We start from the raw sequence: 17,873 nt of genomic DNA, 5'->3' as shown, positions 1-17,873 counted from the left end.
CTGCTTCCTTTCTAGGTGCAAAGCAGTCCCTCTCAGTGGCCCCTAAAATGTCCTTCTCTCCCACGCCCCTTGCATTGCCTTCCAGGTGAGACTGGTTTGCAACTTGTCTGCTTCTCAGAGGAATAGCAGTGGCTCTTTGTGGGTGGTGACCCCCACCTCCACCCACCGTGACCTTTCCCATTAGCCCCTGTGTTATGGGCAGTGGCCCTGGGCCTGGAGGGCCTGGGCACCCAGAACATTGTACTACATGGATGGCAGGTGCTGCTGGTGAGGACTCCGCTCAGCAGGCACTGCGCCCATCCTGCCTGCACCTGCCTCAGCCTGGGGGTGGAGTCCGCAGGGTCAGGCAGTGCCCTCTACCCACTCGGTACCAGGTGAGTGCTTCCTAGAGGAGAGAAGTGCAGCTACAAGAGAGCTCCCGTTGGCACACCGCCCTGCTGCTCTCTGCGCTCTGCATGCAGCGTGGCCCGAGGAGCAAACTGACCAGGGAAAGAGCGTTTTGGCATTTCTGGTTTTGAGCAATGACTTAGAGCAGAATTGCAAAGCCAGCCGCAGCCACTTAGAGAAAGCAGGCTTCACTCAGTACAGTGCTGAGACTACGGGGTCTTTGGGGCTACACTTGCTGGGACAGCGTGTTTGGACGTGGTGTGAAGCAGCAGCTCTCCCCTCTTCCCGGCAGGTGGGTTCTGCTAGCCTGGTCAACCTGGTCAAGTTCAAGGTACCCAGGTGTGGGCCCACTGGAGGAGCGCTCATGCTTAGACTGCCCAGGTCTCCGGAGGTCTTAGGACCATCACTTCCCAGCGTCCAGCCCCAGTGACAGCGTGTGTGGCTTCATTTTGGTTTCCCAATGATTCCCTTCTCGCAGTAGAAGGAAGCAAGGCAACCCTCAGGCTCGTGGGGTGGTGTCAGGGTCACCCCACTTCCTCACCGCTGGCTGGACGCTGGAGTGATGGAGTGTGTCTGTTCCCTACAGTTCTCCCGCCCTCGGTGAGAACTTCTTTCTCTTTCTTAGAAGAAAGCGGGAAGATGACACGGTGTCTTCCACCTAAACACTTTCTCCCTCCCACAGCCGTAGTTCTGCGATTTACATTAGGGCTATGACGGGTCGGAGTAAATGGAGCAGGTTTGCAATTAGTTTTCAAAGTACTTATCTCATTAAAGTAAATGAATTATTGATTTAGTGACACTCATGCTTTTAGTGAGTGGCGTGGTGCCATCTCCACTCTGTGCCTTGGCGCTGGGAGCCAGTGGCCGGCACAAGCAAACTTGCTTTGTGTAGGGATTTTTTTTTTTAATTTTAATATTTCCTTCTTGTTATTTAGCTTTGTAATTAAAGTGGATTCACATGAGAAAGGAAGGACGGTTTATGGGAATAGACGCTCCAGAGACAGCATGCTCGCCTCCTCGCAGGGAAGGGCCGAGCTCCCAAGCCTCAGACCTCAACCACTAATGCTGATGACGGTTAAAGAAGCTGGGGAGGAGGGAGCACCCCTGGAGGCCTGGGGGGCGGGGTTGTAAAGTAAACCGCATTGCTAACCCATCAGTCAGCCCCTTTCCTCTGGACCATGGAAGTTCATGGCATTGGACGGCAGCTCCCCAAATTCCTAGAGGACTGTGAGCCTGAGTTTACAGGTGACAGGACAGCTCCCCAGACTGGAAGAGCGGAGGGAGGACAGCTGGGATGGCCACTGAGCCCGTCCTCGGCTCCAGTGGGAAGACGGTGCAGGAGCCCAGCTCAAAGAGGGCTTGGTTTGGTCTCGGTGTCTTCAGTCCCTGGGATGTGCAGCAGGGCCTTCCTCTCCCGGGGCTCCCTGGGGAGGAGGGTGCAGGAGGGAGAGGGAGAACCCAGGTGCCCAGGGGCCCGTGCCCAAGCAGATGCTGACTCAGTGTCTTCCCGAGTCTCCCCCAGGAGATGCGATCACAGGGAAGATGAAGTACCCCATTAAAGGCCGCTGGCTCCTGCTGGCCTCAGCTTCTGGCTGCCTCTAATTTCCACCCTTGGTTCAAATTAACATGGCCGTGCCCCTGAGGGCAGCTGGCAGGACAGTGTTCTGGAGGGAAGAGTGGGGGAGCATGCGCCGGGCTCTGTGAGGTTGCTTCTGGGAACAGCTGTAGCAGGACAGGAGTTGGAGAGCCCAGGTGTCGCTCACAGTGGCGTTGGTGTCTGGCCACTGTGACAGGGCCTCACTGTCACCCAGCTTTGTCCTCCTCTTCCTGCCCAAGCCCAACATGCATGCACATGGGACCACACAGCCACCTGCGGACAGGCCCAGGCCTACACTGGCTGGGAGGGATGCGGGCCTGGGCAGGTCCAGTTTCCAAGGCTCAGCCAAGGCAGGCGGGTCAGGCAGACAGCATGTGGGGCTGGGAAACCAGCAGTGCCCACTCGGGGCCCACAGTAAAGGCTGTGCCCCCTTGCCTGGCTGGCAGACGGCTCTGGGCACACACGTCTCATCCAGGCCCCGCCTACGGCTACAGCAATGGCCTGTGGCAGATGTCACCAATAAGCCCAGCCATTTCCCCAGTATGTCTAGCCCGTGGTGAGATCCTAAGAGTCCAGCACCTGGGCCATCCAGCACATTCCGGCCCAGCCAAACAGTGGCGCTGTCCACGTAAGGAACCCACACAAGACCCTGAGCCCCTCCTGGAAAGTCAGTCACACCCATGGACTTCAGAACTCACCGAGGACTCCTGGGATCCTCCTGGGCCTGAACCCGCCTCCCGAGTCCCCTCCACCAGGCCCCGCCATCCACGCCACTTCCTTTAGTCACTGGTGACCTGGAAGTCCTGACATGATGGGAAGGCTTCTTTCAGAGCTCGTTCTCATCAGGCTGCGTGGGGAGAGGACAGAGCTTGGGTTTGGGAATCCCGCCAGATTCACAGGGGAATTCACCCATCTGCTTCTGCTGTGTGGCCTTGTGTACGATGCTCAACCTCTCTGAGTTTTGTCAAAGATATCCCTGCCCCTCCCCCATAGGGTTGGGACAGTTAAAAGTGTATGAGTGTGTAAACCATCTAGAACAGTGGCTGGCACATAGTAGGTGCTCAACAAACGGCGGGCAGCCTCTCGCAATCGGCCACACCTCTGGGCTCTCATGGCAGCGGTTGCCTCCCCAGCTGGACACAAACCACCCAGCCTGTGACCTGAAATTCCAGAGATGTCCCCATCCTCCCATCACCCTCTCCCACCAGCGACTCCTCCCAGAGAAGCATATCAGGGCTACTGCTAACTGGTTCAGATGTGGCTTTTAAAATATATCTTTCTTTGCGATAAAAAGAAATTTCATTTAATTAAAAATGTTGACATTGTGCCTGGACACCCCGCCAGAGAAAGTGGCTATAAATTAAACATTAAATCTTTAATGGTCCATAAAGAAATTCGTTTCTGGTTATGTATATACTGGATATAAATAGATAAAGAGAGGGCTTTTTTCATCTGGGAGGCAGACTTTCTTTAACCTCAGCTGCATAATCTTGTTAAGTGAATGTAATTAAAAGTTAAATTAGTCTGAGTTCTCCCCCTGGCTCTGACTGAGTTGGGGGTAGGAAGTGGGGTATTAAGGGAAGGAAGAAGTTGTCAGCCTCTGGCTTTAAGCCCCCTTTGGGGACTGCTGCGTGTCCGGTCAGGAGGAGGCAGGACGTCCCCCTCCGAGGTATCTGTCCAGGCTTCGGCTCCCATGGTTTCTGGCTCCCTTCCCAAACAGCACCCATGGCCGGTCAGCAGTCTGAGGCCACCCAGAGAGCAACTGAGCTGAGCTCCTGGTTCGCAGGAGAAGGCTCAGGGTGGGTTCCCGCAGGCTGCTGCCCCAGGGAACGCGGGATTTAGAAAACCCTCTTCCCCTCTGTGAGGTAGGGGCCCTGGGAGGGAGGTATCGGGTCTGTGAGCTTTTGAGATCTTCAGCTCCCCTCTGGGAATCAAGACTCTTAGCCATGTTGGAGAGGTAAAGTCGTTGGGGGCTCACCTCCCTCCTTTTCTGAGAACGTTAACACTGGAAAAGGCAGAGAGAGAGAGAGAGAGAGAGAATGAGAATGGCAGACTGGCGGGAGTGGCAGACAGGCAGGGTTGTGTGATTCTGGGTCTTCTTCCCTAAGAGGAGTGTATCAGTTTGCCGTGGCTGCTGTAACAAACTTAGTGCCTCAGAACGGTTTTATCTTACAGTCTGTGGGTCAGAAGTCTGCCGTGGTGCCTGGATCGGCAGGGCTGCCTCCCTCTGGGGGAAGGAGGGAAGAGCCTGCTCCTTGCTGTTCCCAGCTTCCAGAGGTGCCTTATTCCTTGGCTCTGGGTCCCTTTGTCCTCCTCCAAAGCCAGCAGTCGCCGCTGGCTTTGTCACATCACATCACGTGGCTCTGACCTCCTCTGCTGTCCCCCTTTCCACATGTAAGGACCTGTGATGACACTGGGCCACCTGCAGAGCCCAAGACACCACCCTATTTCAAGGTCAACTCACTAGCCCCCTGGATTCCATCCATAACCTTACCCCCTTTGCCACCTAACCTGACAGTCCCAGGTCCCAGGGGCTGGGATGCGGACATCTCAATGGAGGGTACATCGTCCCACCAACCACACGGGCTCGCCTTTCTTACCCTTGGGAGAGGCTGTTGCCATTCAGTACAGTCTCCCCCCAAATTCACGTAAACGTGCGGCATCCCTTCAGCCCATTGGGGCCAGAGGAGCTGAATTACAGCTTTGTGCCGACGTCTGCGCGTTGCAACCTGACATTGCCTGAGGTGAGACGATGCCTTGGGATTAAGGAGCAAAGACTCCCTAATTGGGGGAGGGGCGGAGGTCCAGAGTCCGGGGTTGATGATGCTTTTCCGATCCTGAGTGGTCCATGTGGGGCTCTAGCCTGAGAGTGGTCAGAAGAAGGGGCAGGAGTCTGGGAGGGGAGGCGAACATGATAAAAGGGTGCTGGGGGAAGTGCCCTTCACAGCGAGATTCCTCCCGTTCGCTCAGCAGTGTTTGCAGCACTCCCTCTGTGTGCCCGGCCTCACCCGGGGCAGGAGGGCTCCTGGGAGATGGTGCTGGCCAAGGTCAGAGGACAGACCACGGCCTGGCAGAGGAGGTGTGGTGTGCAGCAGGAGAGCATTGCAGCAGAAGGAAGGCAGGTACGAAATCCCTGAGGCTGGAGGCAGCCTGGTGCAGTCAAGAAACTGACGAGCTGTGCGGCTGGAGCACAGGCTGGAAAGAACGCTCTGGCAGCAGAGGTGTGCCGGACCGTATGGGACCTTGTACTCCAGCTGGGGCCTCTGAGGAGCAATGGCAGTGTGTTAATGGGAAGGAGGGGTATGAACCAGTGTGCACAATGAAAGTGTCCCCCTGGCCGTTGGCTGGAGGGCAAACTGGAGGGAGCCAGAGTGGAGGCAGGAGACATTTGGGAGTTGGTCCCAGTGGGCCAGGGAAATGGCATGTGGCACGGGGGTAGAGGCGTGGACAGACGGTAGAGGTATTCTGGAAGTTACATTGGCAGAGTCGGTGAGGGACTGCTGATGGGGCATGAAAGAGGGAGGGTCCGGGTGGCGCCCGTGACTGGCTCATGTGGTTGTGTGATGGCTCCTTTTGCTGAAATGGGGGCCACTGAGATAGAACCGGCTTTCTGGGAGGAGACCCTGAGCCTTGGGCACGTCGGGTAGGAGGCACCCAAGTGAACGTGTGGGTTTGAGTTGGAGGGTTGAGTTGGCCTGACCCCCGCGACTTCAGCTGGAGGCCCCGTCAGACATTGCAGGCACGCAGGTGGTGGCGTGGCCAGAGCCGCAGGGGGAGAAGGTAAAGGGTAAGAAAAGGCTGTGTGGGATTGGGCCCCCGGAGCTCGGGTATTCAGTTACCCCCCAGAGGAGGCTGGGGCTGCACAGGGGGTGGAGAAGGAAGGGCCGTGGGTGTTTGGGGCAGCCCAGGAGAGGGGGTGCTCACTGGGGAGTTAGGGTCCAGTCAACAGGCTCACCTTTTGCTGAGAGATCGAGAAAGACGATCTCTGATTTAAGCCACCTGATAATTCAGCTGAGTAAAGAGTGTTGGTGGAGAAAATGGAGTCGATCTTTTCAGGCAGGAAGAAGAAAGTTATAGAAGCGTGAGCAAGTATATTGGGGAACCACAAGACTCTCTCCTTGGCCAGAGAGTAGACCTGTGGTGGGGGTTCAGGGGTAGGGGTGGGAAGGGGGGTTGGCACCAGGTGTGAATGGCCTTAGGCCCCAGGTTAAGAGGTCTGACCTTCCCCGAGCCTGCAGGCCGCTGTTGGGGTGTGTGGTGGGGTCAGGTTTGCCATGCACTGTGGCTAGACTCAGGGAGGATGTCTGGGCCGGAAGAAAGTTCAGAGGCTGCAGCGTTCTGGGGAGTGCAGGGGGCCTTAGCCAGGTGACTTGTGGGTGCTGAGGAGAGAGGGGAGCGAGAACCCCGAGTAGGGCACCTGGGACGAAGGAGCAGCCCAATGCCCTGAGGTTCTGAGTCTGGAGTACTGGGTCAACGGCAGGGCTGAAAGTGAAAATGCAGAGGCTGGGGAGTTTCCCAGGAAGGGTCATCAGTTCTCTGCCCCACACATGGAGTTTGCAGTGACCCTGGCACCGGTGACCAGATGGCAATGTCCAGAGGTGCCTGGAGATACTGGGCTAGCAACCTCGATGTGGGAATTCTTGGAGCAGGGATGGTGGATGGAGCCAAGGCACAGAGAAGGCCGTCCAGGCGTGTGCTGCTAGGAGAAGGGGGCAAACGGGAGGGAAGCCCCAGGGAGCCGCCGCAAGTCAGAGCCAGCAGTTGGGGCGCATGGAGAGCCAGGTGGGGGGCTGTCCACGGAGCCTCGTGGGGGTCCCTTCCTGCAGCACATCAGCTCTGCTCTGGTGTCTGCGTAAGTCAGACGTCCTCCAAGCGAGGCCGGCTGCGTGAACCTGAGCCCGACACGTTTATCGACCGGCTGAAGCAAATACGCGTTCGCACTGACCCACCACGGAAGCCAGTGTGCCTGCGCCGAAGGCCTGCCCACTCCTGGCGATCTGCTAGCTTAACCGTCCTCGTTAGGAACCCCTCCTACGTCGAAAGTCGTTTTTGTTATTCTTACTTAGAGTTCTGACCGCAGCCTCAGGGCCTCAGGAACACACGCGTAAACACACTCACAATTTATCATGTTTTCCATCTCAACAAAGACTCTCGGCGTGAACAGAAGACAGCGCGATCTATTATTAAATAAGCCAAACTGTCAATACACGCACAATCCGCAAATTAGCTGCTTGTCAGTGCGGTTTAGTCCCAGGCAGACCCTCGTCGGGACATGGGCACGACAGAAGTCCGTGTTCACTCTTTACTTCTGAGGCCGTTTCCAGTAGAAGACTCTGAAATGGAGAAAGAGCGCAGAGATGCGTTAATCCCGGAAGGTGATTGCTGGGCGGTGAGAGTCTTTTTGAAGCGGCTCTGGCGGGTTGAGCCAGCAGCCTCTAAGCTGAACCAAGCGCTAACTCACTCTTCACCCCACCCCCACCCCCAGAAGCACTCAGGTATCCCTGCTAGAAACTGGCTCCTTCCTGCAGGAGGCAAGACCCTGAGGGAGAGACCAGAGGGTGCAGAGGACAGTGAGGATGGGAGGTGTTCAGGGGTCCCCAGGGTTCATTTCAGCCAGGTAAGACACCCAGACACGGAAACGGGAGAGGTTTATGACACTCGCAGTTCCTAGGAAGAGGAGGCGTGCTGTGGAGGGCCACCTGGGCAGCACCAGGGTCGGTCAGGAGGAAGAGCGAGTGGGAAATGCTGGCAGGAGCCTTTGTTGTGGTTTCCATGGGAAGAGACGGAAGAAGCAGGGTGAGCAGTCTTCGGATTGGAGGCTTTGAGGAACTGAAGAGGGCTGTGCTGCAGAGGGACCGTCCCTCATCACTGCGACTTGGCCTGAGGTGCTTAGGGCAGGGGGATATTGACCTGGAGAGTGACAGCCCCATAGAGGAGGTGGGGGGTCCTCTGCGTTGGTGGGGCCCATGAAAGACGGGCTCCCTGGCTAGTTGTTTGCCACCTCTAGGAACTTGCCAGCCCTGGGAGGGGTGACCCTCCAGAGTCAGCGAGGCCCCAGGTGCCAGAGCGTGGGGATACAGCAAACAAGGGGCGTGATGAAGCAGAGTTAGAGCAGAGTGGCCCAGGAGGTGCTGAGCACAGGGACGCAGCTAAGAGTGGGCTCTCTTTGTCCACAGCTCAGCACTTCTACCCAAATCCGCAGCCCAAGCACACACGGCCACTTTAGAGACCGAAGCACGCCACACGGGGCTGCGGGCGCTCCAGCAGGCAGCCGTGACTTCCACGTCCCCAGCTTCGTGGTTGTTCCAGACATGGGTTTATGGGGCCTGGGTGGTTTGCAGGTCTCAGGAGTCCTTTGTCAGCTGCAGGAAGGGGTAGGCATGCGACATTGCTGACCGAGAGGATGGGCTGTGCTTGGCAGGAAGACCCCTCCCCCACCCACAGTGGCAGTTCCCAGCTCAGAATTAGGACCCGTGGGCAGGGGTCATTTCCTGCAGAAAACAGAGAAGTGGGCACCGTCCCCCGGGCGCCCACTAGCCTGCAGAGCTTGCTCCAGCCTGGAGAAGAAGGTATGCTGCTTAAGAAGGCCGGATGCGGCATTACTCTGCATATCAACAGCCATCACGCCTTTCTAGCTTCTTTCCCCAAAGAAAGTGACAGTGATACCTCTGCCACGTGAGGCCACCTGCCACTGTAGGAGTGCCACCTTGAGAAGCCTCAGCTACCCCACTGGCATCCAGGGACAAAGGCACCTGCCTCAGGCTTGCAGAGAGGACTTGTGGTGACTTGTGCAAAGGGCTCCCTCACCCACAGAGAACAAAGCACAGATTCCGTGAACGGGAGTCACTCTGGGTTTCACTTTAAAACTCATTTCCCACCTTTTCCACGGACGGGGTGAAATCCTCCCCCAGTAACAGGCCAGGCCTTATGCTAAGGCCTGATGTCCTTTAATCCTCATGAGGGCACCCAGCGGAAGGTTGGGTCATCCCCCCACTTTGCAGGTGAGTAAACCAAGGCGTTTGGAGGCTGAGTACCTCACTGAAGGTGTGACAGCCGTGCCGGGCCGGCCTGGGCTGTGGCGTGACCTCCTGACGTGAGTGCACAGGCAGGGTCTGCTCTTCCCTGGGGAGGAGCTGGGAAAAGCCGCCGGTACCCCGTCCCAGGGTTTTCCCAAAATGGAGATCTCTGCTGTGTGTTCCTCTATTTCCACAAGTGATTTTCCCGTTGTTGCATTAAATTCAAACAGTACTGTTCCATTCACTGCGTGTCTCCCCCTTCACGGAGCCAGAGGGGAGGCAGGCTGAGCTGGGGACAGCGTAGCAGCATAGCTCTGGGACATTTCTGGGACCCGTGTGGGTTCTGGGGACTTTTCCTAGCACCCAGCTCCCAGCCCTCGCAGCCGATTATCTGCTTTTATTCTATAAGGAGGTTGATCCAGACAGATTTCGGAAAAGCGATGAACAGGTTGGTTTCTTAGGGGATTTGCTCAGGAAATGAGATTTTGCCCATTTCCCAAAGGAGAAAGGGCATGTCTAAATTATTGATAGCAAAACGTGCTCGTCTAAGAAGCCAGCGTACGTATCATCTGTGCCCTGCACAGCGCTCTGTCCTGTGTCTTATCTCATCCCCTGCCCTGTCTCCACCACCCTCTCCACCCTCCTTTTGGTGCTGCTCCATCACAACTGGGCAGTGCCCACTCCAAGCGTCCCACACACTGTTTCTGCCCACCGAGGGTCCATGTTCTCAGTCTGTGGAGAGTGGTGCCCCCTGTAAGGGGCGGGTGCCCCACCCTACAAGGCACATGGGATGGTCTCACCTCATTCGCAGACGAGACACACCCCCACTGTGGCTTTGAACCCAGCCCGGCCTGACTCTCCGTACTCAGATGCAGCCAGCTTTTAAAGAAACAGGGATTGGAGCCAGGGTGCCGCAGCCAAGTGGAGGCTGGACGGCCGCCCAGACCTCACCGCACTCAGCTCCATTTCAGCTGAGTGTTGAGCAGGACATGGTGTGCAGCGCCTGCCCGGCCCGTGGGGAATGGCTCAGCCGGGCCTCCGCTGCCCTTCAGTTTGCATTAGACAGAACAGGCTTCTCAGCACAATCAGACACCAGCACGAGAACATGGCCTGCCGGCCAGGCAGTCACTGGGGCCCGTGTCCCTGTCCCTGAGGCCATGGGCAGGCTGGGGGTGGGATGGCATCCCTGGGCCCCTCCTGCCAGGACTGCTATTTGTTGAAGGAGTGAAGGAAGGGACGGCGACCTGGGGGAGTTGTAAGGTCGAGAGCTCTCTTCCGGAGGGCACGACCTGGGGTGGCATCGAGCACTGTGGGGAGAACAGCGTGAGGAGGAGCCTGGGTGGTGCTTAGCCTAGAGACAAGTTTGCGTCCATTTGTAGCACCACCGAAAACAAAACGGAAACGTGTGAATAGATAGAAGTCAAGATCCCAGAACAGCAACGCCAGACTGGACAGTGCGGCCGCTGGGGCTTTGAGACACAGAAGCGCGGGGAGCCGCACTGGTTTTCCTGAACGTGCCGGCGGCCAAAGCAGAATGGGAACCTGGCTGAGTTTCTGATTCTTGTTGTCTTAAAAAGTGTCTTAAAAAGTGAACCCAAATGTTCAACAGATGAACGGACAAACAAAATGTGGTTTATGCACACGGTGGAATATTATTCAGCCTTCAAAGGGAAGGAATTCTGACACCTGCTACACAGATAGACCCGGAGGACGTGATGTTGAGGGACACAGACCAGACACAGAAGGACAAGTATGGCCCCCTCAGAGGACGTCCCTAGAGGAGTCCAGTCTATAGGGTCAGGAAGTAGAAGGTGGATGCCAGGGGCTGTGAGTGTGTAATGGGAGGATGGAGGGTCCTAGGGATGGATGGGGGGGGTGGTTGTACAAGGGTGTGAATGTGCTTAATGCCACTGAACTGCACATCAAAAATGGCTGAAAGTGGAAATTTTACAGTCTATGTATTTTACAATAAAAAATTCAAAGAAGAATAAAAAACCCACAACAAATAAAAAAGTGGATTCAAAATACCCTTCAAGGGAACAGCGGTTTTCCTGGGGTCCTTCACACCGAGAGATGTTTCTCGGGTCCTGTGGTGTGACACCAAGTGACGTGCAGCACCCAGCTCCATAGGACAGCTGGGACGCGGCCGCCATGTCCCTCCAGTGTGCGTTAGAAAGGTCAGCTTCAGGAGCGGGCAGCGTTCCAGGGCGTGGCATGGTCAGCAGTAGTATCCTGGAGTTGAGTAGTACAGTGAGTAGGAGAAGGGGCTGCCCGAGGCCAGGAGAGGGGTGCAGGCGAGGGTGGGGGACACATGTGCCCTCACTCTGAGGTGATGGGAGAAGGCTGCTGGGTTGGTGTCCTGTGGCTGCCGTAACAGATTTCCACATGGTGGGGACGGGTCAACAACTGAAATGTCCTCTCTCTCCGTTCCGGAGGCCGGAAGCCCGGAATCAGGGCCAGCAGGGCTGGGTCCCTCTGCTGGCTCCAGGGAGGCTCCTAGCCCCTCAGCTTCTGGGGGCTGAGGTGTGGCTTGCTCAGGGCCACATCACTCCAGTCTCCACCGCCATCTCCACATGGCCTGTCCTCAACGCCGTGCCTTGTGTGTTCCTTTGGGTTCTTATGGCATTATTCTCGTTGGATTTAGTGCCACCTCCCCTAATCCAGGATAATCCCGTCCCCTCTTCTCAGTTCTCTCCCCTCCCTTCCTCTCCTCTAAGGTGAATTTCTTTTCAGAAGAAGGAAAGGAAACCTTTAAATTAAAGTGGCTCTGCTGTCATGATCACCATCAAGTCATGTTTAAGCCACTCACAGTTAATTTTTTATTTATAAAATTGCGCCCTTCACCTCCAGCTCCCCTGAGAGAAAGCATAAAGTGGACCACTTAATAAAAGCCAAGGTAATACAGAGTAGCAGTGGCCAGGCAGGCGTTTTACAGCTGCCTAAGTGGCCTCCACGGGGGGGGGGGGACACCAGGCTCGCTACTGATGCCCTAACAAGCAGCGTGACCAGTGTGGGCAGGGGCCCCCAAAGTCCTTCCTGGCACCGGCAACTGCACTGTAACAACTTGTAAGACACCAAATAAATCTGCTCAGATGGTAAACAAGGGCCAAGCACCATTGCTGCACATTTGGAAAAACACAGAGGAAAAAAAGCAAAGAAAAAAGTGAATACAAAAGGGAAATTGTGCCATGGACCAACTGACTGCACATCCCTCACCCCAAATTCATATGTTGGTGCCCTAATCCCCCACTGTGATGGTAGCTGGAGGAGGGGGTCTTTGAGAGGTGATTAGGGTTCAATGAGGTCATGAGGGTGGGGCCCCTGTGATGGGATTTGTGCCCTTATGAGAAGAGACATGCGAGCTCTCCCTCCGTCTCTCTCCACTACATGAGGTGACAGCGAGAATCTGAGGAGAGGACTCTTAGCAGGAACTGAGTCCACCAGCATCTTGAGTTGGGCCTCCCAGCCTCGGAGCCCTGTGTCAGGGCCGCCACAGCAGACTAAGACTGTTTTGTCAGGAAGACTTCATCCCCCTTGAGCAAACGCTTACTGGCCGGTTCATTCATTCCGCAAACACCCACTGCCTCCCACCTGTGTTGGCCCTGAGCCAGGCTCTGGGGATACAGGGCCTCCAAGACACAGCTCCTGCCCTTGGGGTCCCAGTCTAGTGGGAGAGGTGGCCAGGGCTAGAGGGTGGGCAGTTCCAATGCCAGTAAACAGAGCAGCTCTGCTGGGGTAACTCCTTGCTCACCAGGCCCCCGCACAGACTCTGCGTGGTGGCCGTGACAGAGGGGCTGGTGGAGACAGGCAGGTTGGTAAGTGCATCTGGCCGGTTTGGCCTTTGCCGAAGGGTCTTCCCACAGTGCACTCAGGGAAGTCAGCCCCCCTGGCCTGTCAGCTGTGCTCCTCAACGAACCTGATGGTGGAGGCAGAAATCAGCATAATTGATTACCCGCTGAGCAGCTGAGAGCAGTGTTTGCTCACAGTCAGGCTGAGAACCGCTCTCTACCTACTTCCTAACCCTCTGGAGGATGGATTCTTTACCAGACTGGAGAGGTGAGCCCTAGGCATCTCCCTCTGCTTTCCCCAGATCTCCAGACCAGGCAGTGGGGCAGGGAGGGGGGGACCAGTGAGGGAGGAGGGTGGGAAGAAGGGAAATGCTGGGGACTGCAGGAGGAAGGGAGAAATGCAAGGCAGGCCTGTCCCAGGTGGGGCCGTCCTCGGGAGGGCAGCCGGGCCAGACACAGAAAGACTTCAGGACGCCAGTGGCCAGTGGTTCTGTACCTGCAGAGGGAGGGCGAGGAAGGGCATGGGGAGGGGGTGTCTCCTGGCTTGAAGCGCTAGAGAGTAGGTTGGACCCCCCTGCACCTCAAAAAGTGGAGGCATCAGGCTCAACAGGCTTTTCTGCCCTAGATTTTTTCAAAACCAGAGGTGGATGTGGGTCCCAGGCTCCGAGTCTGCCCACAAGGACTGAGCCAGTGTAATCCCTGTGATCATGGCAAATATTTTGCTTTGAGCAAATAAGGACACGTGTGACCGTGACAACCGTTGAGGGAAATCAAGGGCTGTTAGGAGCGACTTGAGCTCAGGACTGGTGGAGGCTGAGCTGGGTGGGGTGGGGATGTTTGCCAGCTCTGGTCTGTGCTGGTGCCCGAGACTGGGAATTCTGGGGCCAGAAGTGTCTCAGGGGAAATCCGTGGTAGGGCAGGGAGCTTGGCAAACAGAGGGTAAAGGGGGGGCGGGGTCATGGGACTGGGAAGGAGGGATGAGCCAAATCCTGGGACCCGCCTGGCTCTCCTTCAGCCCGCCCACCGGCTGGGGGGGAGGGGGGGCAGGCTTCGTCCAATCCAGTGCTCTGCACTTAGCCTAGACCGCAGCGGTCTGCAGTAAGGCTGTGTGTTTGCTCACTGGGACTGGATGGATTGAATTAAATGGAACTAAATTGAATTGAATTGAGAGGAAAACTCACTTCAAGAAGAGAAACCAAGAAAAAAAGTCAACAATGACTTTTTGAAAAACCCCCAAATCAACTGAAGGTGGTGGTTGATGCAAACTGATTGATTCAACCCGCCTCATTTTATCAGGACGCCTTCCTTTCGAGACCTCTTCCCTTCGCAGGGGCCCCTCCTCTGAGTCGTGTGAGCTGCGTGGAAATGGCCAGAAGCTGCTTCTGCCATTTTGCTGGGGAGGGAAAATGCCAATCAAGTGCCCCCCCTTCCTGTGATGTCTTCCTCAGCTGTGTGGCTCAAGCTCAGCCCTGCCTTGGTCCCCAGCCTCTGTGACTGCGGCAGTGGTGGGGGGGCTGCCTGCTAAATACTGCCATCATGATGTGCCCAAACTCTGCAGGCTCCACACAGTCAAAGGCTCTCCTCCTCACGTCCCACCTGTGGGGGAGGGGGAGAGCAGCACAGGGGAGCCGGCCCTGGACACCCGCCTGGCTGCCCCAGCTCAGGCAGTTTGGCCTCAGTTTTTCCATCTGAACAGTGGGGATAGTCAGAGCAACGCCTGCCTCTCAGAGTTGTGAGGGACAAATGAGGCAATTGTCCTCAAGTGCCTGACACAGAAAGTGTGCAGGGTAATGCCAGCGGCCACCTGTTCTTTGTGGTGATGCCAGGGATGAGAATGACAGTGATTTCTCAGCCTCTCAGGAAAGAGGCCCGGTCTGACTGCCTTTCAATTCCGGAGGTTTCGCTTGCTTTTGTCCTGTTTATGCTAAGTTAAACACACACACACACACACACACACACACACGGGGGGAGGGGTGGGGGTGACTGCTTAATGAGAATGCAGTTTCCTTTCAGGGCGATGAAAAAGTTCTAGAATCAGATAGGGGTGGTGGCTGCACAACAGTGTGAAAGTACTTAAGGCCACTGAACTGGACACAAAATGGTTAAAATGTATGGTATGTGTACCATACCATAGCATTCTATTGTGTACCACAATAGAAGAGATGTGCCAGGTATGTACACATAAAATTATGAAACGTTAGTAAAAGAAATAAGGAAAAAGTCCAGAAGAAGCATATCACACACACACACACACACACACACACACACACACACACCATCCTTTCTCATCTCCAAGTGCCCTATAAGAAAAGGGCAGCATTAGGGGTTCAGACACACGTGTGCAGCCCCCATTCCCGTGAACGGCTGCAGATGCTTGATCTCTGGCCCAGGTCCCTGATGGCATAACCACTTGGTAACTCTCTTTTTCTTTTCTTCCAGAGTCCACAGTGCCTCGGGGAAAATTGGCTGAATAAAAGGTACAAAGGCTTTTGCTTTTTTTCCTAAATAGTTGTTGACAGATGTGGGCATGTTGAACATGTTAGGAGCTGCTGGCATTGAATGTGGGGTTCCTGGGGGGTTCATTCCCTGGAGTGAGGGAGCTGTGGCTTGTTTAGCACCTATACACACACACACCTTGTCTCTCGTCTCTCTGAACGCTCAGCGGCCGACCAGTGTGCTTAGAAGGCAGGCCCGGGGGCCAGAGGAGCCTGGAGGGAGGTGAGGGGACAGGAGAGTGTTTATGGCCAGAGCAGCAGTGTGGTTCCTTCCTGGTCCCTTCCCTCGTCCTCCCCCAGGCCTCCCTTTGTGCTACTGTCCACACCCAGCCCAGGTGCTCCTTGCACAGACGTGTACCCACAGACTACAAGGCCCAGGGCAGCCCGCTCGCTGCTGACTCCCCTCCGTGGCCGTCTCCTCAGGGTGGGCGGGGGCTGTGGAAATGGGCTCAGTTCCCAGCACTGACCCTCACAGGGGTGGGGGACAGGACACTGCTGACCTGGGCCCTCAGTCTGTGTGTCCCTGCAGCCAACCCTCCATCGCCCGCCCTCAGCTGAGCTCCTTCATAGATTCACTTGCAGAGTTTTACTTTGGGGAAAAAGCTTACTATAAAAGTCACGTATATTTGTTGTGAACAAAATTAGAAAATGCAGGTTCGCGGTGTATTTGTAACCCGGGACCCCGGTGGGCTTCTCTTCGCGGGCTCCTGGGTCTTAGGCTGTGTGTGCACAGGATGGCAAAGCGACTTGCCAGATCAGAAATGGAAAGTAAAGCTGTCCGGTGCGGAGAGGGGGTAGGGGGGTTTGCCATCTTCCTGAGCCAAACCCTGGGAATTTCGCGTGGTGATTCTTCTGTTTTCTTTTTTTTTTTTTATTGGGAAAGAGTGTGTTTTTCCAGGATGTCAAGTTGTTTCTCAGTCTAGTTGTGTGTATGTGGGCTGGGGGCAGCGCAACTCAGCTCCAAGTCAAGTCGTTGTTTCAATCTAGTTGTGGAGGGCGCTGCTCACTGGCCCATGTGGGACTCGAACCAGCGACCCTGGTGTTATGAGCACTGCACTCCAACCACTGAGCAAACGGCTGCCCGTGGTGATGTCTTCTGTATCGTTTTTGTCCCAAGCCCACCCCGGGCTCTGAAGCGGGCATTGGCCAAGTCAAGCTTGACCAGGCCAGTGGGCTTCCATCCTGGCAGCTGGTTACCGCTGGGCCATGTGGAGCTGTGTGGAGAGGACGCTCAGGCCCTGCTTACTGGCTTTCCACCAGGATGAGGACATGAGGCAGAGCTCACGAGTCCACCCACGGTGGGCGGCACATGACATGGTCCCCAGGGAGTGGCCGGCCTGTCTCTGTTTTCCACGCGGCTCTCTGAGCAGGAGGCAGAGAAAGGTGGCATTGGTGCCACGCTCTTGCCCAAGTATTCTTAACCACAAGGTGGCCGGCTTCGCATGCAGCCTGGCGACAGGCACTCTGTACCCCGAATCTCATTTACAGGCAAGCCACCAAGGGAGCCCTCTGGTGAGTGTGATTGTAGGATAAAGAGGCCATCTGTGCTCTAAGGAAGGACGCTGTGATGGGCTGGCTCAGAGCTTCGTACGGTGGTTTTGTTAAACAGCTTTGTCAAGGTCGAGTGCACACATACGGCCAACTACGTGCATTTAGAGGGTGCAGTCTGGTCGGTTTGGGCGTATACTTATTTATACCCATGGCCTCATACTGCCACGTCCAGCACCCCAAAAGTTTCCTGTGCTCCTGAGCTCCCCTCCTGCCCTCACCAGCCCTCGTCCCTGGTGAGCTCTGATCTGTGTCCTGTCACCATGGAATACTTTGTATTTCACATATAAATCAAGTGCTGTCACACATACTCTTTTGGCGGGGTGGCTCCTTCCCTCTGCTGTGGTGTGTGTCTGCTGTTCGTCCCTTTCACTGCTGACTGGTATCCCACGCTATGAGTGCACCGTAGGCTGTGGGTCCAGTCACTCCTTGAAGGACACTTGGGGGCTTCCATTTTGGAGCTCTTACCAATAACGCTTCGAGACATTCATGTACAAGTCTTTGCATGGCGCTCGCTTCTTTTCGGGTGAAATCCCTAGTTGTGAAGTGGCTGGATCCTATGGTAAGTGTATGTTTAACTTTTAAAGTAAGTGCCAAATTGTTTTCCAAAGTGGTTGTACCATTGCACATTCCCACGGACCGTGAGGGAGAATTCCAGTACATCCTCGCCTACGCCTGGAGTTGTCGTCTTTACAGCTTTAGCCGTTCTAATTGGTACGTGCTGGTATCTCACTGTGGTTATAATTTGCACTTCCCTGAAGACTAATGAGGTTGAACATTGTTTCACGTGGCTGTTTGCTCTCCATCCATCTCCTTTGATGAAGTGGCTGTTCAAATCTTGACTATAGTTTTATCGGGTTGTTTGTTTTCTTATTGTTGAGTCCGAGAGTTCTTGGTGTATACTGAATATGTTATTTATGAGATACATGCTTTGCAGACATGTTCCTCTAATTGGTCTGTCTTTTCATTCTCCTAAGGTGTCTTTGGAAGAGCAGAAGTTTTTACTTTTAATAGAGTTCAGTGTATCTATTTGTTTTTTTTA

At 55.4% G+C, this 17,873-nt stretch overlaps 1 protein-coding gene across 7 annotated transcripts in view; it reads left to right on the top strand.

The window, feature by feature from the left end:
- The window catches only part of RBFOX3 (RNA binding fox-1 homolog 3), a 367,870-nt gene that overhangs the window by 241,283 nt on the left and 108,714 nt on the right, over positions 1–17,873 (top strand). For all 7 annotated transcript variants that reach the window (XM_081029622.1, XM_081029631.1, XM_081029623.1 and 4 more), the window contains one exon: positions 15,228–15,265. The gene's annotated coding sequence lies outside the window, so the exon portion shown is untranslated. The remainder of the gene's footprint in view (positions 1–15,227; positions 15,266–17,873) is intronic.

The sequence above is a fragment of the Rhinolophus hipposideros genome, assembly GCF_964194185.1.
Source record: "Rhinolophus hipposideros genome assembly, chromosome: 20".
NCBI classification, from domain to species: Eukaryota; Metazoa; Chordata; class Mammalia; order Chiroptera; family Rhinolophidae; genus Rhinolophus; species Rhinolophus hipposideros.
The sequence above is the reverse complement of the archived record's forward strand: the minus strand, read 5'-3'. Positions and strand labels throughout refer to the sequence as shown.